The following is a 23,256-nucleotide window of genomic DNA, read 5'->3' on the forward strand; positions in this document are numbered from 1 at the left end:
TCAGCCTCTCAGAGTGCCTCAGAGTTCTGCATCCAGAACAGCTTCAAGGCTGCTGGCAGAGAGGGTTCAGTCTCGCAGACTATGCTAGCCAGGACTGGACCATTATCCTAATTTTGTCAGGGTCTCACAAAGAGGCCAGCACCCCTAGCCAACAGGAAGCAGTCTAGAGAATACAATGTCCACATTGCAAAAGGTGGGGTGGGTGGTTTTTGGTCATGTGGTGGTTTATGGACATTTGTCATTGTTTAGGGGGATTGGTTACAAATTGTTATTGGTCATGGTCATTAAAAAAAAAAAAAAACTGAACAAGGATCTGTAGCTAGAGTTTTCCTGCCTTGCCCACAGTCAGGACAATCTTTGTCACCCGCCAGTCCCACAGCCGCTCAGACCCAACCAAGTAAACACAGAGACTTATATTGTTTACAAACTGTATGGCCGTGGCAGGCTTCTTGCTAACTGTTCTTTTATCTTAAATTAATCCATTTCCATAAATCTATACCTTGCCACGTGGCTGGTGGCTTACCGGCGTCTTCACATGCTGCTGGTCATGGCGGCGGCTGCAGTGTCTCTCCGCCTCAGCTTTCTGCTTCCCACAATTCTCCTCTCTCCTTGTCCCACCTACTTCCTGCCTGGCCACTGGCCAATCAGTGTTTTATTTATTGACCAATCAGAGCAATTTGACATACAGACCATCCCACAGCAAGGATCTCTTTCTGAAGAGAAAAGGGGAGGATATAGTATAGAAATGATGGGATAAAAGGGTGGATTGTTGAGTTTCCTTTTGAACAACCACTAGTCTCAAATATTTTACATTTTGTATATTGATACAGACAGATCTATGAGTTTGAGGCCAGCCTGGTCTACAGAGTGAATTCCAGGACAGCCAGGACTACACAGAGAAATCCTGTCTCAAAAAACCAAAAAAGAATAAAAATAAAAGTCATTATTTTTATAGGATCATGGTTAGTGAATACTATATTGAACAATATAAAATTTGAACTTCCTATTGTTGCAAGTTTCTATTGAACAGTCCTGCAAGGCTCTCTCCTGCTCCTATAGATAACCCCTCACCCAGATTCCTGTAAGTAACCCAGTAAATTGTGGTTGGTAATATGTAGAATGCAGGGGTTTGTCCTGATTTGCACTAGATACCATTTACATAGATTATATGCGTATATTATATGCTGAGGGTTCCTTTATGCTGTGAGGGCTCTCGGTGGCTGGCAAGTCACAGGCGAGAATAGAAGGGACAGCAGAAATAGGAACGAGTCTTGTTGGCAGAATCCGATGTCTGCAGCAGGACAGACAATAAAGAAACTGTCAGTAACTGGCATTGCTGTAGGAAGTAAAAACCCTCTCCGTTTGACCTTAGCCAAAAGGCTGAGAAGTCATTCTTCTCTGCCCCTTTCACCTCGCCACACCCCACTTCCTCCCTGTCTCCCCCCAGTTTCTCTGTATCTGTCTTCTGTCCTCTTTTCCTTCTTGTCTTCTTACCTGCTTAGGTGAGGGGAAATTATCTAAGGTGGTCAAGAATATCTCAGAACCAAAGCTACAATTTGACTGGTGGGCACAGTGTGGGCACTTAAGAGCTGTTAGACCTGCCACCAAACAAACCAAGACCATTTCCCAGTACAATGCCCTCTACCCATTGTCCCGCCAGGAGCCCCAGAACTGTTAGGTTAACCTTTGAATATCTCGGGCGTCCTACTGTGCTCTAGGCACAACCTCCCCCACCTCAGTGGTAACTTCGATGTTTTTTTATTCCCCTCTTCCCCTCCCTTCCTCTCCCTTCTCCTCTCTTTTCCTCTCCTCTCTTCTTTGCTTTTGGAGAGTTTGTTTTAAGGGGTTATTTTCATTTACATGTGCATGTGCATGCCTGCATGTACGGCTGCGCACCACCTGCACGCCTGATGCCTTCAGAGGCCGAGGGCAAGACCAGACTGCCACTGAAGTCAGCATGAAGAGGCAGCTGCAGAGCTAGCTGCTCAAGGATGATGCAACAGCCCAGCTGCCTTACAGCAGGACCGCAGGTAAAGACGACTCAAACCCGGAAAACCAGCTCTGGCCAACACCGGCTGACAACATGGCGGTCCACTACGGACTGTTGTTTGCTTCATTAGAATGGTGTTCCATCTTTTATTAAGGTAACAGTTGTGAACGTGCCCATCACACGCTACACATCTGACTCTGGAACATCTGAGAACCCCCATATAAAGACCCAAAGAGGGGTAGTCCGTATCGTGGAAATGCACCACCGCCTTTTCGCCACCGTAACTGAAGAATCCTCTCCACCAGTAAGTTGATCTAGGAAGAATGCTGCCCCCACGAGCCAGGTATGGTGGCACATGCCTGTAATTCCAGCACTGCTTGGGAGGCTGAGGCAGAAGGAACAAGTTTGAGGCTAACCTGGTCTACATAACAATTTCTTGGTCTGCCAAAGCTACAAAGTGAGACACCACTTAAAAAAAAAAAGAAAAAGAAAAAAGAAAAACAAACAAGCAAAAAAAAGGCTTGGTGTGGTAGCACACATATTTAATCCCAGCACTTGTGAGACAGAGGTGGGTGGATCTCTCTGGTCTACACAATGAGTTCCAGGCCAGCCAGAGCTGTACAGTGAGACCAAAAGGCAAAACCAAATAAAATTGCCTCAAACTCTGTTGAGTGTGACTTACACAGAATGCCCACACTCACCTCTTGAGTATGCATCTTTGCTTTGTAATAAATTTTCCCAATTCCTTATTTTGAATTGTATCTGAATTCTTTCTCTGACAAATTACAAAAACCTAGAGGTACTGGTTGGAGGTCTCTCCATCACCCCCTCACGCTCTGCTACCCACCATCACCATGAGAGGATAAGTTGGACGTAGAATGGGATTGTGCTGGCCAACCTCAAGAAAATGTCTGAAAACAAAAACAAAAATGCCAGGCATTGGTAGTGCACACCTTTAATCCCTCTGTGAGTTCGAGGCCAGCCTGGTCTACAGAGCAAGTGCTAGGATGGCCAAAGCTACACAGAGAAACCCTGTCTCCAAAAACCAAAACCAAAATAAGTGTGCACAAAGGGGTGATAAAGAGCACTGTCTGCTCTTACAGAAGACCTGGGTTCAATACCTAGTACCCATACAGTGGCTCACAACTGTAACTCCTGTTCCATGAGCTCCGATGCCCTCTTCTGGCCTCTGTAGGTACCACTTGGAGCACTGCACATACATGCAGGCAAAACACCCAAACACATGAAATAAGTGCATTTAAGGGCCAGGAATGCATGCAGCTCAGTTGGTAGGGTGTGTGCTCACCTAGCATGCAGGAAACCTGGAGTTTGAACCCAGCACCAGGTAAACCCAACATGGTGGCATAGGCTTGTAATCCTAGCACTCTGGAGGTAGAAGGAGGAGGGTCAGAAGTTCAAGATTAAGAGTACTTACTATTCTTCCAGAGGACTTGAGTTCAGTGCCTAGCACACACTTTGGTCAATTAACAATCACCTCTAACTCCAGCCCCAGATGATCCAACTCCCTCTTCTGGCCCTGGAAGGCACCCTCACATGTATCACACGCATGTACACATTCACGCACGAATGCACTCACTCACATAACATTCACAAGCACATTAGGCCCTCTGGTCATGCAGAATTTTCAGAGATTTCCTTGCTGAGTACAGGCATTGAAAATGCTTTGTGTGCCCTAGATTTTTCAGAAATTTCCATGCTGAGTGCAGGCACTGAAAATATTTCATGTGTCCTATTCCTTAATGGATTCCATCCACCATGAACTCAGTAATAATCCTGTTAAGAAACAGAAGCCGCCTTGTGGTGGTGGCGCACACCTTTAGTCCCAGCACTCAGGAGACAGGCAGATCTCTGAGTTCAAGGCCAGCCTGGTCTACAGAGTGAGTTCCAGGACAGCCAGGACTACACAGAGAAACCCTGTCTTGAAAAAATATTAAAAAAGAAAAGAAACAAGCCAAACTGGAAAGTCACATATCTAACTAAATTGGTCTCCAAAATATGTCTTCACAGCTGGTCTCTTTGAATGGGCTTTTGAATTTTCTCTGAAGCCCGTCTGTTTTTACTTCCTTTGTAAATTTGTAGTGAAGCTGATTTCTGTTGTCTCTGTGTCCATTTTGAATGCTCTCTTGCGACTGGACTGACTGACACGCAAACTGACCTTTCTTCCTACTGGAAACTCTCCTAGAGTACAGCTATCATGATAGGAACAAGTCAGACACAGGCTACCCCAAAGGGCATCTGCCAGTATAAACACACGTCCTGCGAGAGGGCCACTGGTTATGGGATTAGACATTAGGCTGGCCACATAATGGTCATACATGACCACCAGGATGAAGAAGCGTTCTTCAAAAGACCTCTAAAAACATGTACCAGATCCTTGGATTCACTTCAAGGCAGGGCTCCAGTTCAGAGCTCCTCCCCAGAGAGAAACCTCAAGGACATCAGGAAAAATCTCCCGACCCCGTTTGAGTGGAAATGGATATTTTGTCCACCCGATGACCTTTGGGCCACTTAGACCTAAGAGTTAGTGCCAAAGCCTATGTGAACTTGACCTCTGGTAGCAGGCAAGGTACCCTATGTGCTTTGTTAGAAAGGATGAATTCTCTCTCTGAGTCTCCGAGTTGTAGATGCTCCTGCACCTCAGAGTCATCCATTTGGAGGTACAAATTTAGACTTGCCTAGCTAAGAATTCCTTAGGGAAAGGAACAGGTGATGGGAAGGTTGATATTCTGAAAGGTGAAGAAAAACTACTTGGAAAGCAGTAAATGAAAAAAATCTTAATGACTGCTACATGTAAGAGCTGTTGGTTTTGATATCTGTATTACATAGATGGTATTTTTCTACCTTAATGATGAAAAACTTAAAAAAAACTGTTTTATTGGATTTAAATGAAATTTAAGCAGGTTCAGTAAGTAGCTCAGTGGTAGAACTCCTGCCTAGCATCTGGAGGCCCTGGGTTTGATCACCGGTAATGCCAAACAAAACATCAGTTTAAAGAAGAAATAAGGGATGGAGATCCATGTCCATGATCCAGCACTTAGGAGGTAGTCTAGGCTACACAAGCCTCTGTAATACTGCTTCCATTCCCGCTGCAAAACAATTAAATGGGGGGGAAAAAAGGTGAAGAAAAACAGTGATGTCATTATCCCAGAAAAATAGAAATGGACTGAATTATATTTTACTTCCTGTGACTTGGGTAAAACTTTGGTAAATAAACTATAACCACATGTCACTTGTTAATGAGGAAAACTTCTGAGAAATACGTTGTTAAATGTTTATTCAAACATTGTTTGCACAGACCCAGATGATATAGGTCAGTTATTTGACAGGGACTTTTCTTTTTTACTGTCTGTGTGTATATGGGCATGTACGTGCATGGGACATGTGGCAGCCAGAGGACAACTTTTGGGAATAAGTTCTTCCCTTCCAGGTTGTAGATTCCAGGGAGTAAACTCAGGTCGGCAGGCTTGGCATCGAATGCCTTTACCTGCTAAGCCAAGTGCACAGTGCTGACGTGGCCTCTTGATTTAGTTATGACTCTTGGTAAATGTGAGATCTACGAGATTGCAGCCAGTGTGACGTGACGTACACTGCAAACGTTTGTTAACCAGGAGATGAGTGTAGATATGTGGGCACACTCCTATAACCCTGGCACTTTGAGGTGGAGGAGTGTAAGAGCAGCCTAGGCAAAATGAGACTATCTCAAGAAAAAAAAATCCAAAAAAATATGAAAGTAAAATAAAATGGAGTAAGTTGGAATACACTCTAAGATAATGATAAAAAGTATAGTTTAATAAATAAATAAAAACCATAGCGTAGTAAATATGTAAACCAAATAACATGGTCGTTATCAAGTATTATATACCATACGTAATTGTGCGTTCACTTAGTGCCGTGATTTTATAGGCGCATTCCTGCAAATGTGAGGATGTGTGAGGCTGCAGGGTGACGTGTGATGGCTTTGCTGTCACTGGGTGACAGGACATTTTCGGCTTCGCTGTTCATCCCCTTTGTCTTTTTGTTAGATTTTATTTATTTTTATTTTATGTGTATGAGTGTTTTGTGTGCATGAATATCTTACATCATATATGTGCAGTGTCCAAAGAGGCCAGAAGTGGGTTTTGGATCCTCTGGAACTGGAGTTACAGATGTTTGTGAGCTGCTATGTGGGTGCTGGGGGCTGAACCCTGGTCCTCTGGAAGAGCAACACGTGCTCTTAACTGCTGAGCCGTCTCCCAGCCCCTTTGTTGTTGTTGTTGTTGTTGTTTTGTTTGTTTTTGAGACAAGATCTCTCTATGTATCCCTGGCTGTCCTGACACTCACTATGTTGGCTTAGAAGTCCCAGAGATCCTCCTGCCTCTGCCTCTGGTCTAAAGGTGTGTGCCCCATGTCCAGCTCTCTTGTTTGCTTTTTATTTTAAGACAAGTTCTCACTAAGTTGAAATCATTTTGAAGCTTCGGCTGGCTTTGAACTTTAAAGGTTCTTGCCTCAGCCTCCCTACTATCTGAGATTACAGGAGTGTTTCATTGAGCTCAACTTTCTAAGTTAAATTACTGTAAGGAAACTAAATAAGTTTGGTGCAGTTGTTTTTTTTTGTACTCTTTGGCAATCTGCCACCCAGCTCCCAAATAAAAATACAGAGACTTATTCTTACTTATGAATACCTGGCCTTAGCTTGGCTTGTTTCTAGCCAGCTTTTCTAATTTAAATTATCCCATTTCTCTTTAACTACATTTTGCCTCTGGGCTTTTTATCTTTTTTTATTCTATATATTTTTTATTCCTTCTTACTCCATGGCTGGCTGTGTGGCTGGTGGCCCCTGGCATCTTCCTCTTCTTTTCTTGCTCCTCCCTCTCATCCCTAGATTTCTCCTATTTATTTTCTCTGTCGGGCAGTCCTGCTTATTTCTCTCTCCAGCCTAGCTATTGGCCATTCAGGTCTTTATTAGACCATCAGGTGTTTTAGGCAGACAAAGCAACACAGCTTTACAGAGTTAAACAAATGCAACATAAAAGAATGCAACCTATCTTTGCATCATTAAACAAATATTCCACAGCATAAACACATGTAACACATCTTAAACTAATATTCCACAACATTTGGGACTGTTAGTGAAAATGGATAGAGTAGAATTGTTCTATGAGGAAATACATGTGTCTAGAAATCATGAATGTGTTGAGCAAGGGCAAGTAGATCTCATGAGTTCTAGGCCAACCAGGTCTACACAGTGAGACCTTGTCTCAAAACAAACACAAAACAAAAAGCCAAAAAGCAAACAAAACACCAGTCACTTTACAGACAACTATAACATGAAAATATTGTGTATTTAAGGCAATTCTTAGGAAGAGCTCTGAAAAACCCAGGTTTCTGATACTTTTAAGATCATCCTGAAAGCCAGGCAGTGGTGGCATACGCCTTAAATCCTAGCACTTGGGAGGCAAGGATGGATAATCTGTGACCTCAAGCCTGGTCTACAAAGTGAGTTCCAGGACAGCCAGAGCTGTTGCATAGAGAAACCCTGTCCTGAAAAAACAACAGAGAGAGAGAGAGAGAGAGAGAGAGAGAGAGAGAGAGAGAGAGAGAGAGAGAGAAGAGATCATAATGAAGCCCATTATGGTGGCTAATGTCTATAATCCCGGGGATTGCTGGGCCACAGTCGGTCCCAGACTCCTGAGGTTGAGTTTGTGAGCAATGTAGCACTGGGACACCCAAAGCCACATCCTGGTAACAGAGGCCAGGTGAGACCGCCCTACGGCTCATCTCCAAGCAGCATTCCTCTGCTCCTAGGTGCTGGGCGGAGGGGAAGAATGGACAGGGGTGTAGATGAATTTCTAAATGATCTTATTAAATAAAAAACACGGAGCCAAATATAGAGGTGAAAGCCTTAGAGATCAGGGAAATAGGAAAGCCACCAGCCAACCTTACCTCACCAACTCTGCAGCTTCCAAATGTGGGCTGCTTCCTGTCTTACCCGTGCCTTTATTGCCTTGCTGTTCTGCTCTCTCATTGGCTCTCTTAGCCCAGCTACCTCACTTTCTTGCCACTGCCTGTCTGTACAGACCTCCAGGTCTCTATGGTTGGTACTGGGATTAAAGGCGTGTGTCACCACGCTTGACTCTGTTCCCTAGTGTGGCCTTGAACACACAGAGACCCTGTCTGCTAAGGGATTGGATTAAGGGCGAGTGCTACCACTGCCTGACTTCTATGTTTACTTAAAATGGTTCGCTGTTTCCTCTGACCTCCAGGCAAACTTTATTAACATACAAATAAAATATCACCACACGTGAGAAGAAAGAGGAGGGATGGATAAAGGGTTCCACGGAGTGCCTGAGAGAGCAGCAGTGTTGTCCCTGACAGTGGTGGGTATTTGGTCTAGGTCCTGTGCCTCTAATTCCCTGCTTAGGTGGAAGTTGTAAGAGCAGAAACACACCTATAATCCCGTCATTCAGGAGGCTGAGGCAGGAGGATTGTGAGTTCACGGTCACTCTGGGCTGTTAAGCAAGGTGTTATCCTATAATAAACAAATATAAATAAGAGTAAACAAAAGATCCAGGCTTGGCTGTGCGTAAATGTATTCCCAGAATTTGGGAGGTGGAGGCAGGAGGATCAGGAGCTTATGGTCATCTCCAGCTCCATAGTGATCTCCTGTCCAGCCTGAGCTACATGAGACCCATCTCAGAAATCAGACCTCTGGGCATGGTGTCTCACACCTTTATTCCCACCACTCAGGAGGCAGAGGCAGAAACAGGTGGATCTCTGTGAGTTTGAGGCCAGTCTGGTCTTCATAGCAAATTCTAGGTCAGCCAGGGCTATACAGAGAGAACCTGGAGTGTGTGGGGGGGGGGGGCGACACGGAGCGGGGAGGAGGAGAGACAGAGGGAGGAGGGGGAAGGAGAGGGAGAGAGAGAGAGATGAAGGAAGGAAGAAAAGAAAGAAAGAAAAAGAAAACCAACTAGTAAACTGCCAAGCCTTAAGACCCAAATTCAATCTTGGGCCCCACATGGAGGAAGGAGAGAACAGACTTCTGCAAATTGTCTCCTGATCTCCACACATGTGCTGTACCATGCATAACCCCCAACACACACACACACACACACACACACACACACACACACACACACATACACACACACACACACACACACACACACACACACACACACACAAAATAAGGAAACCAAAAAGAAGGCGGTATAGTGTAAGCAAAGAAGATTTTAGTTAGGTTATCATTTACTCTATGTGTGTGTGTTTATTTTTTTAAAAAAATATATATTTTATTTATTCTTTGAAAATATATATACATTGTATTATGCAATGTATTATTTTATTAGATTTATTCATTTTATGTGTGTTTTGCCTATGTGCACTATGTATGTGCTTAGAAGTCCTTGGAGTCCAGAAAAGGACATTGGATCCTGGGGACTGCAGCTACAGATGGTTGTAAACCACCATGTGGGTGCAGGGAATTGCACCCAGGTCCTCTGGAAGAGCAACAAGTGCTTTTAACCGCTGAGCGGTCCCTCCAGCCTTGACATTCACACAGTGTATTTTGACCATAGCCATCCACTGCTTCCCTTTAACTCCCTCCAAAGGCCAGAAATGTCTCTTTTTCTGGTGTGGTATTAATAACCCCGAGTCTAATTAGTGTTGCCCATATGGGCATGAGTATGAGGCCACCCACTGGGCCACGGTCCCACAAAGAATGACTCTCCTTCAGCAGCGTCAATGGCCAATGGCTCTCCTTCCAAGAGTGGGCCTCTCGGGCCCCTCCCTCGTTCACAATGGAATGTTGACCGCTTGGTGTTGGGCAGACGCCCCTGGCTGCTGTGAGGTGATGTGTGCGCTAGCCAGAAGTCAGCATCTCACACAGCCCTCCTCCCCATCCGCCAGCTCTTACATTCTTTCTGCTCCCACCTCCTCCTCAATGCTCCCAGAGCCTCGAATGGGAACGGCTTAAAGTTTGAATAAATGTTGAAATTAGCTGGGCGCGATGGCGCATACCTGTAATCCTAGCACCTGGGAGGTAGAGGCAGGAGAATCGGGAGGTTAGAGCCATCCTTGGCTACACAGTGACTTATTTTACTCATTTATTTATTTTGGTTTGTTTTTTCAAGACAGGGTTTCTCTGTGTAACAGATCCCTGGCTGCCCTGGAACTCAATTTGTAGACCAGGCTACCCCGAACTCACAAATGCTGGAAACGAAGGCATTCGTCACTAGGCCTGACTATACAGTGACCAGCCTGGGTTACACAAGACCCTGTTTCAAAAGAAAGCAAATACATAAATAAGCAAAGAAGTATATAATTAAAAGATATATACCAAAGAAAATTAATTTTTAAACTTTTTCATGAAATATTGCAAGTAAATGTTTAATTTAGATACTTATTTTATAGAGCTAGATACTTGGGTCATTTAAAAATTTCTTAAGCACCAGGTGTGATGGCAGTTCAAGGCTATCATCTGGTCTACCTAGCAAGTTCTGGGACAGTCAGGGCTACATAAAGAAACCCTGTCTCAAAATTAATTAATTTCTTGGATGAAAAGACACCATGAGTGGAAAAAGTTTAAGAAGTCCTACCCCACACCTTCAAATCACTGTGTAGCCCAGACTAGCATTGAACTGTGATCTTCCTGTCTTAGCCTCCTGAATGCTAAGGTTACACATGTGTGCTACCACTCCTGGACCCCATACCTGGGCTACACCCCAAGACCCTGTCTCAAAAATGGGGGCATTAGTTCATGTGTTGTTGGTATAAACAAGTATCACAGAATGACTGATTTCTAAAGAAAAAAAGGTGCTGGGTATGATGACCTATGCTTGTAATCGGCAAGAGGATCAAAATGAGTTAAGGGCTAGCCTAGACTACATAGAGATGCCCTGTTTCAAAAATGGAAACAAAGGAGAAGGAGAAGAAAAGTGTATTTGGCCCAGGGTTCTGAATCCTAGTTAAAACTTGGAAGCTACATCTGGTGGTTGCTTCTTTCTGGTGGAGCCTCTCTTCAAAGGCCAAAGGCCATAGTACAAGGCATCATGTGGTGATACAGAGCGTCCTATATCAGCTCTCTCTTATAAAGGCCTTATTTAACTTTAATTACTTTCCAGAGGTTTCCCAACTAGAGTGAGCTTAGGACTCCACCCACTTTTTTGTCTTCTTCGTGCTTCTCTCTCTCTCTCTCTCTCTCTCTCTCTCTCTCTCTCTCTCTCTCTCTCTTTCTCTGTGTGTGGTGAACATGTTTTGTATGCCTGTTCTCATTTTGGCATGCACTGTAGAAGTGCACACACACATTTGTGTGGTTAATACTAGGAGTCTTCCTTCACCACGCTCCTCTTTATTTACTGGGGCAGGGTCTCTCAATAAACCTGGAAAAGTCTCTGATTCGGCCAGTGTGGCTAGCAGTTTGCCTCAGTGCCTCCCAAGCACTGGGGGTGTAGGTGGTTCTGCATGTCCTCCTGACTTTTATGTGGGTGTTAGAGATCTGAACCCTGGTCTTTATGCTTGCTCAGTAAGTGTCTCATCCACTGACCCATCTCCCTAGCCCAATATTCCATCCTCCAAACACCTCACAATGGAGACTACATTTCAAGATGACTTTTAGGGTGGGCATCAAACCATAGCAAACAGGTATTATCTTCATGCTTTGGTTTACTCAGATTTAGTCTGTTTGGTTCATGGAGACCCTGGTTACAGAGACTTCAAATTCTCGGTATTTGATGGGTGTAGTGATACCCAACTGTAGTCCTGGCTACTCTGAAATCTGAGACAGAGGATCACTTAGCTTGAGGCCAGTCTCTAGAAACAAAATACAGTGCAAACCAGTAAGGTGGTTCAGGCCTGTAATCCAGCAGCTAGGGAGGTAGAGGCAGGAAGATCCGGTTTGAGGATAGCCTGGAGCTACATAGGAAGACCCTATCTCAAAAACCAGCTGGGTACGTTGGTGCAAGCCTGTTATCCCAACACTTGGAGAGGTGGAGACAGAAGGATCAGATGTTCAAGGCCAGCCTCAGCAACATCAAGTTTAGAGGCTAGTTTAGGCTGTTCAAGACTTTCTCTCAAAACCAACAAAACAAAACAAGCAACTTTTGGTTAGTCTATTGTTTAGTGGAAGCTCTCCTTTTATTTTGTAGGATGAAGTCTGCCTCAATTCCTAAACCATCAAAACAGCCATTAGTGAAATAAAAATTGTTGTGATATTGTCTTTTGGCAAAGATATACTGTTTTTAACAGGATGCCAAGGAAGATATTGAGCATGTTTAAAGGGATGAATTAAGGTAACAGAAGACTAGAGCTGCTACAGTGAAAGTGAATGGAGGTGAAATACAACCAAATAAATAAACACACTAAATGTTTAAGATGCCCAGAGCAGAACTGTATTGATTCTGTTTATTTGAAGTTGCTTTTTAATTTGAAATATAACTAATTAAATCTATCCTGTGCACTTTCACAAATATAAATAGGAATCACCCTTATATCTCTAGTTATATAGAACTACAGCTTTTACCTGATGATTCATTTCTTCAGCCCTGTTATTTTGAAACAGGGTTTCACTGTGTAGCCTGGCTGTGCTGGAATGCACTATGTGGACCAGGCTATTGAACACAGCTTTGGTTTATTCAGTTTTAGTCTGTTTGGTTCATGGAGACCTGGTTATCCTTATATCTCTAGCTATATAGAACGTTTAATAATATGGAACAAACACCATCAAACTAAAAAAAAGTGAGACTTTGTGCTTTTTAGATATCTCTAAAATCGTGGCTTACATTTTAAAAGCATGGGGGCTGGGGATACAGCTCAGTTGTCAGGGTACTTGCCTGGCATTTGTGGGTTCCATCCCTGGTACCAGTAAAGCAAATCTAAACAAATAGGGAACCTGAGAGATTGATCATTGCAGATGTAACATGCCAGACCTTTATATAAAATGGTACGATGTTTGTACACACTCTCCGCACATTCCGTAAAAGTGTGTAACATTTATGTCTATGCATGTTCTCTTGTATACTGCATTGCTGCTTTAGTTTATTTTGTGTGTGTGTGTGAGTGCGGACATGCCTGTGCTACAGCATGATACTGAGGTAAGAGAACAGCCCTGCTGGAGTTGGTTCTCTCCTTCCACCTTGTTTTGAGAGGCAGTCTGTAACTCCAGACCCAGAGGACCCAATGCGCTCTTCTAGCCTTCTTGGGTACTGCATGCACGTGGTATGTAGCCATACATGCAGGCAATACATCCATACACATAAAATAAAAATAAATAAATCTAAAAAAAATAGATATGTTATTCATCTACAATCCCATCACTCCTACACGAGGTGGGAGATGGAGACAGAATCATGGTGAAATTCTTAGACTAGATAGCCTGGAATATAGTTATAAACTGTTGTGAGCCACCATGTGGGTGCTGGGAATTGAACTCAGGTCCTCTGGAAGAGCAGACAGTGCTCTTAACTACTGAGTCAGCTCTCCAGGCTCCCAGTTTCCCCATGTTGGTTCCAGGGATTGAACTCAGGTCATAAGGCTTGTGTAGCTACAGCTTTTACCTTCTGATTCGTTCTTTGGCCATGTTTTTTTTTTTTTTTTTTTTTTTTTTTTTTTTTTTTGTTGTCTTTTTGTTTTTCGAGACGGGGTTTCTCTGTGTACCTTTGCGCCTTTCCTGGAACTCGCTTTGTAGCCCAGGCTGGCCTCGAACTCACAGAGATCCGCCTGGCTCTGCCTCCCGAGTGCTGGTGCCACCACGGCCTGGCGGCTATGTTGTTTTGAAACAGGGTTTTACTGTGTGGCTCTGGCTGTGTTGGAACTCACTATGCGGGCCAGGCCATTGAACATAGGGACCACACTCTGCTGCTTCTACCTCCCAAGCTGTAGGTCACCTGAGCTTCTGTGGATTCTCTGGCCTCTGTCTCCCAAGCGCTGCGATTACAGGTTTATCACCATGCCTGACTCCCCCGTACTTTAAGTCACGTTTAGATTGCTTATAATATCTAATATGGTATCAGTGTCATACACATATCTGTTGCGTTGTTTAGGAAATAATAATAATAAGAGAAGCAGACTGCATGTGGAGTGCATGTTATTGTTGTTGTTGCTGCTGCTGCTGCTGCTGCTGCTGTTTTTCTCTTTTGGTTTTTGAAGACAGAGTGTCTCTGTGCCTCACCCTCCCCAGGGTAGGAACTGCAGGCCTCTGGCAACATGGCATCCTTTTTCCTCCTCCTTCAACACAGCCTCATGGAGCTCAGGTGGGCCTCGAACTCAATACATTCCTGCAATTGGCCTTGAACTCTTGATCCTCTTGCCTCTCCCTCCAAAGTGGGATGATTATAGGCTTGCACCACACCCAACACATATATTTTTCTGAGTATTTCAATCTACCTTGTTGAAGATGAGTATAAAAGGCTGCCGGTATAGAGAGCTGACTATGTATTAAAATACAGCCTTGTAGTTTACCTGTGTTTTGCTGGTGACTGATAAAGACAAAGAGAAGGAGTTTGAATCACTGAGGCTTCCTATGACTGCATTCCTTTTTGGTTTTGTTTGTTTGAATATTGTTTAACTTATTATTTGTGTATGCATCATGAGAGAGGTGTACATGCTACAGAGCTCCTGTGGAGGTCAGAGGCTAACTTTTGGGAGTCAATTCTATCTTTCTACCATTAGGTGGATCCAGGGGTCCAATTCAGGTCACCAGGCTTACATGGCCTTACGCTTTGAGCCATCTTGGGGGCTCTCTTAGTTTGATGTTTTAGGCATGTAGCATTAGAACAACCTTGAACTTCTGACCCTCCAGATGTTACAGCTTAAATTCTAGGATTAATGGTAAATAATGGGATGGGCCGCAATGCCAGGTGTACGGTCCTGCTGGGGATAGAACTCAAATGTAACACTATTTTTTTTTTTTTTTTTTTTTTTGGAGACAAAGTCTCACTATGTAGTGTTAGCCGGCCTAGAACTGGCTATGCAGACCAGGCTGCCCCAAACATAAATCTTCCTGCCTCAGCCTCGGGAATGCTGGGATTACAAGCATGTGTCTCTGTGCCGGGCGTGATCAAGCTTTTCATAATTAATTCTTTTGTCATAGTTGGCCTCGGCTGTATCTGATGGGAACAGCAAAGGTCATAAAGCTAGCCGGGCAGGGGCGCACGCCTTTAATCCCAGCACTTGGGAGGCAGAGCCTGGCAGATCTCTGTGAGTTTGAGGCCAGCCTGGGCTATCAAGTAAGTTCCAGGAAAGGTGCAAAGCTACACAGAGAAACCCTGTCTCAAAAAACAAACAAACAAACAAAAGTCACAAAGCCAGCACAGCTGCTTGTCAAGGACCCAGCAGAGCCGAGCCGCATGATGGCTGCCATGCCACCTTTGGTTTTCATCTCCACCTGCTGCATACTTGGGAGACTTTTAATAGTTGTACAATTTGGGGGTATTGATGGACTTTTTTTTTTTTAAAGACACAGTTTCTCTGTGTAGCTTTGGAGTCTGTTCTGGAACTTACTCTGTAGTCCAGGCTGGCCTCAAACTCACAGAGATCCGCCTGGCTTGGCCTTCTGAGTGCTGGGATTAAAGGCGTGTGCCCACCACCACCACCACCACCACCACCACCACCACCACCACCACCACCACCACCACCTGGGTGATGGAAATTTTCTTATGAATCATTTATGCATTCTTCCAGGAGTATGGATTCTAAGACTCCCAAGGAAAGTCCTCACACACTACCCCTCCCACTTTTAGGGAGATACCCTTATCTACTTGAAGGTCTTCCTTCCCTGGAGGTTGTGACACATAAAGAAGCCAGAGGTCTCTTTATGAGGCTGTGAGACATTCTTGAAATATCTGTCCCCGTATTTACTCAGGAACAGGATAATCAAAAAGGTTCACTCAAAAAGGTTAACAAGATTCGATGGGCTAGAGGAGTTGGCCACAGTTCAGACTGCAAGTCTCTTCCCACTGTACACTCCGACAATTATGTGGCATATACAGCAACCAAGTTACATTAGCTGGAGTTACCACGTCAGAATTGGAATAACTTCAGCAGCTTTGGCCTGAAGATTTTTCTTGGGCACTCTGACCCTTAAGAGTTAATAATACACTGCTTGGGACATGGCAATATGTGTGGGCTGGCTTCAAGACTTTGTTTTGGGAAAAAAAAAAAAGATTTTGTTTTGGTCTAGCATCCTTGAAGCAACCAAAGCTACCAGCCTGAGCCTGAGCCTCTAGATTCTTAAAAATTGGGTTATGGGTTAATGAGTAAAAATGATAACTCTGTTCATCAATGATGTCAAAACTTGAGGGAAAATGATTGGAAATGATAACACTGTTCTGTCATAATTTACCAATGATGACTAAAAGATGAACAAGAAAAAGTGAGACACATGTCCAAAATCAAAAATGATAGGATCTATGTTTTGGAACAACATGAATCTATCCTTACTTACTAAATTTTGTATAAATAAAAAAGCACTCTGGCTGCTAGTCCGTCAGGCTGCAAGATTCTCCCGACCATCATGCCTGGCTCTCTCCTTCCCCCGCCAACTCCATACATCCTCTGCTAGGACCTGTCCTCATCATGGGATGGCTCCCAGCACATAGTTATTTAAAGACTGTGTAATTGTACCCAAAAGTGTTTTATCTGTGTGCACCTCCCCTAAAATGGAAAGCAGAGTCAGACATGGTGCTTTACCTCTGTAACTCCAGCATGGAGGGGGCCAGTCTCAAAAACACTTTTGAAGTCTGACTGCGACAGTGTGGTTGTGGTGTGTTCTCCAAGGTTCCTGTGTAAAGACTCAGTTCTTGATGAGACCTTCAAGAGGTGGAATCCAGTTCTTCAGCACTGCTCAGGGGATTGAGTAGTTCTTGCGGTATCCTCAGCTAGTGGAGTTCAGGACAAAGATTAGAGAGTAGTAGGTCATGCCTGTAACCTCAGCACTTGAGAGGTAGAGGGTGGGGGATCAGAAGTTCAAGGTCATACTCAGCTGCATATTAAGTTCAAGGCTAGCCTGGGCTATTGTGAGACTTTGTCTCAAAACCTAAAACAGCGGGGCAGTGGTGGCGCACGCCTTTAGTCCCAGCACTCATGAGGCAGAGGCAGGCAGATCTCTGTGAGTTCGAGGCCAGCCTGGGCTACCAAGTGAGTTCCAGGAAAGACGCAAAGCTACACAGGGAAACCCTGTCTCGAAAAACCAAAAAAAAAAAAAAAAAAAAAAAAAAAAAACAAAAAAACCTAAAACAAGGGCTGGGGAGATGAATCAGTAAGCAAGAATGCTTTCTGTGGAAGTGTGAAGACCTCAGTTCCAATTCTCAGTACCATGTAAAAATGGACCAGGCCTGGAGTGCCTGGAACTCCAGTGTTGGGACAAGGGCTGGAGGGAACACATCCCACACTCCCAAAAGAGTTGCAAAACTTTTAATATAATTTAATATTTTCAAAAATTATATCCATATAAAAATTAAAGGATATTTCTATTTAAAAGAATTAAAAAATTCTATCTCCCTCCAGCCAAAGACTTCTTGTCATCACGGCCATTTCTTTTTCTCGACAATGCTAGTTAGCATGAGGAATTCTTTAGAGCTGTATTTTGGTTACTTTTCTTTGTTTTTCTTGAGCTTGGGGACAGTTTTACTAACAGAATTTGGGGAAAAACAACAGGGAAGATGAGCTGTGAATCTCGACAGTGCAGGTCAGCAAGCAGAGGCTGGCGGAAGGAGCATGTCAGAGGAAGCCCGAGTGACCGTGAAAGCATGCCGGACACTGGCCAGTGTGGGAAAGAAAAGTGGAAAGAGAAAATGCAGTTAATAGGCTTAGCTGAGAAACAGCATATTAGTGAGAGGAACTCTGAATTAAGACTCCTCAACAACGAAACTTTCAGCTAGGCCTGTTGGTGCCAAATGGTACTGGCAGCTACTGAGAATCTGACACGTAAGGATCACAAGTTCAAGCCCTGCCTGAGCTACAAAGTGAGTTCAAAGCCAGCTTGGGCAACTTAGTGAAACTCTGTCTCAACATAAACAGTGGAAAGAGTAAATCAGACCTGGTGTGGCACATGCCTTCAATCCCAGAACCCGGGAGGTAGAGGCAGGAAGATCGGAGTTCAAGTTCAGCCTCAGATACATGGTAAGTTGGAGGCCAGGCTGGGCTAAATGAGATAGTGTTTCAAAAACTTGGTCACACTAACAAGGAGAGTAACTTGTGCCTACTTTCCAGGTGCCTTTCTGTTGCAGCTTTTTATCAGTACTAGCATGCATCTGGCATCTAACAACATTTAAAATGTAAGTTGAAATAAATAATTTTACATGACTAAAAACAATAGAAAAAAAAAGCAAAAAAGGATTCTGGTGATATAGCTCAGTAGAAGTGTTGGGCTTGCCTGGAAGGCACGAGGCCCTAGACTGAACCCCCATACAATAACAAGCTAACTGAGGCAGGGGAATTGTCTGACGAATTACAGCCAGCCTCTCCAGCTCGCTTTGTCTCTACAGGCCAAGGAAACCCGAGTTCTTTATTTGTGTTTATTCAGACAGGTTCAGTCCTTAGATCCAGTAGGAGTTGTTTCCCTCTCATTTGTTTACTTAATTATTTAGATAAGGGTGCACCGTGTTGCCGCAGTGGCCTCAGACTCCTAATCTCAAGGTTTTTGTTTTTTTTTTTTCCTTTCAGCTCATGAGTAGCTGGGCCTGCAGTGAGGAACCCCGTGCCCAACCTGAGCTAACTTAGGTAGATTCTGATTTTTTTCTTTCTCTTTCTTTTTCATAAGTCATGCATCCCTCCTTTTCTCCTTCCTTCCTTTTTTTTTTTAAGATGATTTTGTTTACTTAAGATTTGTTTACGTTTATGTGTATAAGTGTTTTATCTGCGTGCGGATTGTGCACCACTTTCGTATCTGGTGCCCTTGGAAACCAGAAGAGCGTTCCCTGGAACTGGAGTCATAGTCAGTTGCAAGTCACACTGGCCATGACCAGAACTCGGATCTTGCTTGGCAAGAGCAGGAAGTGTTCCTAACCACCAAGCCATCTCTCTAGCCTCCTGTGGTTTGTGTTGTTCTGTTTTGTTTCCGTTTTTAAAGAAAGAGTTTATTTTGACCTGTGAAGTTTCTGAACAGTACTTTTTTTTTTTTTTTAAATATGCATTGATGTTTTGCCTATCTGTAAGTCTGTGTAAGGATGCCAGATTCCCTGGAACCGGGGTTATAAACAGTTGTGAGCTGCCATGTGGATGCTGGAAATAGAACCCGGGTTCCTCTGGAAGAGCAGCCAGTGCTCTTAACCTCTGAGCCATCTCTTCAGCCCCCCCCCCTTTTTTTTTTTCGAGACAGCGTTTCTCTGTGTAGTTTTGGTGCCTGTCCTGGATCTCGCTCTGTAGCCCAGGCTGGCCTCGAACTCACAGAGATCCGCCTGTCTCTGCCTCCCGAGTGCTGGGATTAAAGGCGTGCGCCACCATTGCCCGGCTGAACTGTACTTTTAAAAAAAAAAAAAAAAGATTATTCATTATTTTATATATTTTATACACAAATTGTTACATGGGATAACTAACTTGCCATAGCACAAGAGGCAGAGGACAGCTTTGTGGCGTTGGTTCTCGCCACTGTCCTGTGGGTTGTGGGGATCAAACTCAGGTCTCTCTGCTTTCACGGCAAGCACCTTTACCCGCTGAGCTGAGCCATCTCTCTGGCCTTTATGCTTTGTTTTCTGAGAGAGCGTCTCCTGTAGCTCAGACTGAGTCCAGCTCATTGTATAATTGACAACGGTGTTTTGTCTTCACCGGGAAATCCCACCTGAGCGCTGGCGTCACAGGTACACACCAACACCAAGCCTCTGCCTTTGCAGGAGGGTTCTAGAACATGAAATCACTGTCTCAGGGCTGTTGGTGGCGCACGCCTTTAATCCCGGTACTCCAGAGGCACAGGCAGGCCAATCTCTGAGTTCAAGCCGGCCTGGTCTACAAATCAAGTTCCAGGACAGCCAGGACTGTAACACAGAGAAACCCTATCTCAAAAACCAAAAACCAAACCAAACCAACAAACAAATCACTGTTCTCAGGAAACAGAGCAAAACAAAACAAAAATCCAAAAAAGTATACTTGTAAATAAATAAGCAATAGTTTACAATTCAGTACTCGCACAATTAGCACAAAGAAGCTGCAGGAACAGACTGCTGGTTGGCAGACAGCCCCACCCCCCAAAGGCTTAGCTCAGAGGACTTGTCACCTGATGGGCAAAAGTCCCCAGGAGGATTTTAAAAGTGGTTTAGGCCATCCCGGGCTTTTGTTTGTTTGTTTGTTTGTTTTGGTTTTTTTGTTTTTCGAGACAGGGTTTCTCTGTGTAGCTTTGTGCCTTCCCTGGAACTCACTCTGTAGCCCAGGCTGGCCTCGAACTCACAGAGATCCGTCTGGCTCTGCCTCCCAAGTGCTGGGGTTAAAGGTGTGCGCCACCACTGCCCGGCCATCCCGGGCTTTTTAAGAATCCATCTCCATTTAAGACCAACGCAACAAAAACGGTTGAAATACATAGTATGCTAGCAGAGGTTAGACAACATCGGGGAACATTTTAATAAAGTAATCATTTACAAACATTGATTTATTCAATGATTTGAGACAGGGCCAGCCTGGAACCTGCTGGGAAGCCTGGGCAGCCTCTACCCCCCCTTCCCCAGTGATTTTCCTGCCTCAAGTTCCCAAACGCTAGTGATAGGGCATGTGCCACCATGTCCAGGCGCATAAAACATATCAATGCCACAAATAAGTGTTTTATATTCTTCTTGTTAACTGCCTCCCAGTGCTGGGATTAAAGGTGTGTGCCACCACCTACCAGTATACTTTGCTTCTGTAATGTTCTGTTTCTTAATTTTTAAAATTACATTTAGTTGAGTGACTGGTTGGGGTGGGGACTCATACCACAGCATGAATGTGGAGGGCAGAGTACGACTTTTGGGAGTCAGTTCTCTCATTCCACAACACGGGTCCCAGAGATCGAACTCAGGGGTCAGCCTTAACAGCAATCGCTTTTACCTTCTGGTCTGTCTTGCTGGCTGTGCAATGAATTCTAGACTAAATAAGACTCTCTCTCTCTCTCTCTCTCTCTCTCTCTCTCTCTCTCTCTCTCTCTCTCTTTCTCTCTCTCTCTCATCTCTTGTGTATCCCTGCTGGCCTTGAACTCATTATGTAGTGGAGGATGGTCTTGAACTTCTGATCTTCACCCCTCTACTTCTCATGTGCTACATTTTATGCTATACTGGAGATCAGACCCAGGGCTTTATTATTGTTGTTGTTGTTATTTTCGAAACAGGGTTTCTCTGTGTAACAATCTTGGAACTCACTTTGTAAACCACACTGGCCCCGAACTCACAGGGATTCACCTGTTTCTGCCTCCCAAGTGCTGGGATTAAAGGCATGCGCCAGCGCCGCCCGGCCTCAGACCCAGGGCTTTATGCATACTAGTCAAGCATTAGCACCCTGCCTGCTGAGCTACATCCCAGTTCTTGCTGTCATTTAGGGTAAAAAGATTTTGCTGTGTAGCTAAGGCTAGCCTGAAACTATGTGGATCAGGCTACTTCCAGTTTAGGGCGGTCCTGCTTCTACCCCAGCAGCTGGGGGATTACAGATGTGTGCGTGCACAAGCTGCCAGGCCCAAGAGTGACAGACACGGTGGGTGCCTGCCTTTGATCCCAGCACTCAGGAGGCCGAGCCAGGCAGATCTCTGTGAGTTCGAGGTCAGCCTGGTCTGGAGTTCTAGGACATCCAGAGGTATACAGAGAGAGCCTGTCTCAAAAAAGAAAGAAAAGGAAGAAAATGTCAGACAAGCTGGGTGTGGTTGATCAGGCCTGTGATTCCAGTATGAGGAAGTCATAGGCAGAAGGACTCCTGCAAGTTCATGGTGACCCTGGTGTTCACAGGGTATTTTCAGGCCTGCCTGAAAAAGAAAAAAAAAAATAAATAAATAAATAAATAAATAAATAAATAAATAAATAAATAAACAAAAATAAGAGCACTGGCTGCTCTCCCAAAGGACCCAGGTTCAAATCCCAGCAGCCTCATGGCAGCTCACATATGTCTGTACCTCCTGTTTCAGGGGATCGGACACCCTCACACAGACATACATGCAAGCAAAACACCAATGCATATAAAATTTAAATAATAAATAAGTTATTTAAAAAATAAAAATAAGTAAGTAAAATGTGACAGCTAGGTGTCATAGATCATGTCTATGGTGGTAAGAGGATTGTAAATTTGAAGCAATCCTGGACTACATAGTGAAATCAAGGCTAGTCTGAGCTACATAACAAAACCCTTCTTAAAAAAAGAAAAAAGTAGCTGGGTGGTGGTGGTGGCATATGCCTTTAATCTCAATGCTTTGGGAGGCAGAGGCAGGTGGATCTGAGTTTGAGGCCAGTTTGGTCTACAGAGAGAGTTCCAGGATGGTCAGGGATACAGAGAGAGTCTGTGGGGTGGGGGTAGGGCACGACATGGGGACGGGGACGGACAGACAAATAAAAAGTGACAGACAGTGGGCTGAGGATGTAGCTCTGTGGCAGATCTCAGTGTCTTTGAGGTCCTGACTTAAATTCCCAACACCACAAAAAACAAACCAAAAAAACCTGCTAGACAAAAATCTATGTCTAATGGGATAAAGTACTTAGACACAGTGCCTGCGCTCACTGTGTGTTTAAGTGTATGTTGACCCACTGTGAGTATTAACACCATCATTGCTGTTGGTTCACTTTGTAAGGAACAAAGGAAAAGTAACTAGTGTGAGCAAGCTACTGAGATAAACAGGCAGACAGCAAAAGAGGGAGATAGTGACAGACAGACAGACACCCTGGTGCCTGCCACCACCACCACCAGGGTAAAATTACAGCTCAACAGGGAACTGAGAAAGAACCGAAAGACTATCCGGAAGGCAGTTCAGTTCTCCTCTCCTACAGCTTGCTTTTTCAAGAGACCTCCGGAAAGTCCGTTCTTCCCTCAAGAAAACAGGGACAAGACTGCCCCTGGCACATCAGGGCTTTGGATTCCTTGATTCTGCTGAGTCTTCTTTGCTGGTGAGAGGTCTCCCCTTCCCTAGCAGAACTGCCCCCCCCCGCCGCCCCCCCACGGCCCCCTAACCCCCACCCCCCAGCACAGCCACTCTCCTGGCAATAGCCAGACAAGAAGATCTCAAGGCCGACCGCTCTTTGCTTCTAGAGCTGTAGCCAGATTCAAGGCCCAGCAGGCCCCTAAAGTGAGGTACCGAGTGAGGCCCACCCCGAGTGAGGGGGTGTCCTGGGCTTGGA

The sequence above is a fragment of the Peromyscus leucopus genome, chromosome 10 (genome assembly GCF_004664715.2).
Source record: "Peromyscus leucopus breed LL Stock chromosome 10, UCI_PerLeu_2.1, whole genome shotgun sequence".
In the NCBI taxonomy this organism is placed as follows: Eukaryota; Metazoa; Chordata; class Mammalia; order Rodentia; family Cricetidae; genus Peromyscus; species Peromyscus leucopus.